The sequence below is a fragment of the Pristiophorus japonicus genome, unplaced genomic scaffold (assembly GCF_044704955.1).
Source record: "Pristiophorus japonicus isolate sPriJap1 unplaced genomic scaffold, sPriJap1.hap1 HAP1_SCAFFOLD_30, whole genome shotgun sequence".
Classification (NCBI taxonomy): domain Eukaryota; kingdom Metazoa; phylum Chordata; class Chondrichthyes; family Pristiophoridae; genus Pristiophorus; species Pristiophorus japonicus.
This window is the reverse complement of record NW_027252779.1, coordinates 13,900,548-13,901,683: the sequence shown is the minus strand read 5'-3', so window position 1 is coordinate 13,901,683 and position 1,136 is coordinate 13,900,548. Positions and strand designations below refer to the sequence as shown.

The following is a 1,136-nucleotide window of genomic DNA, read 5'->3' as shown; positions in this document are numbered from 1 at the left end:
CTAGTTGATTCCTCGTCAGTTTGGTGTAGAAAACAATCCCAAATACACTCCAGGATATCTTCCTCCACCGCATTGCAACCTTTTTGTGTTAGCACAATCAATATGTAGATTAAAGTCGCTCATGATAACTGTTTTACATTTATTGCACACATCTCTTTTTTCTTATTTGATGCTGTCCCCGTTCTCACTACTACTGTTTGGTGATCTATACTCAATTCCCACTAGCGTTTTCTGCCCTTTGCTGTTCCGCAGCTCCACCCATACCTATTCCAAATCATTCAGGTTAATGTCCCTCCTTACTATTGCATTAATTTCCTCTTTAATCAGCAATGACACACCGCCTCCTTTTCCTCTCTGCCTATTTTTCCTAAAAGTTGAATACCCCTGGATGTTGAGTTCCCAACCTTGGTCACCCTGGAACCATGCCTCCATGATGCCAATTACATCATATCCGATAACTGCTGTCTGCGCAGTTAATTCGTCCAAAGTTTTCCGAATAATCCTCGCATTGAGGCACAGAGCCTTCAGGCTTGTCTTTTTAACACAATTTGTCCCTTCAGAATTTTGCTGTAATTTTGACCTTTTTGTTTTTTGCCGTGAAATAAAGGGAGAGGGTGAGAGAGAAATTAAATGCAGGAGGGCGAACCGAAAAGCTTGTTGATTGGTTGACGGTAGTGTGAATGTTGCGAGCAGCCTGTGGTTGCAGCAAATGCCTACTGCACCTGGCATTCCCAGGCGGTCTCCAATCCAAATACTAATCAGGCCTGACTCTGCGTAGGTTCCGAGATCAGATGAGATCGGGCGTTTTCAGACTAGTGTGGCCATCGGCATCAGCACATAGGCTTTCTCTTTACTTAAACGGACATACGGCTGTTCTTCATTTCTTTTTCTCTTTCTATACATTCAAACAAGGAGTCAGCACTCAACTTACATTTCACCATTTTCCTTCCGCCACACCCTCCTCTTGCTGCTCTGCCTCCAACGCAAACAAACTACAAGCCCTATCCCCTTCATTGCCATGCCTCAAGCTTCAAAACTACCTGACTTTCACCATTCCCTCCCTCACCCCCAAATCTTTCACTTACCCACACCGAAATCTCATGCTCGCCAACGTCGAATCGCTCTTCACCAAAATC

The 1,136-nt window shown here is 44.4% G+C and overlaps 1 pseudogene; it reads right to left on the bottom strand.

Moving 5' to 3' along the window:
* Nucleotides 1-710: 710 nt before the first annotated feature.
* LOC139248916 (5S ribosomal RNA) lies at nucleotides 711-829 on the bottom strand (annotated as a pseudogene).
* Between the last annotated feature and the right edge of the window lie 307 nt (nucleotides 830-1,136).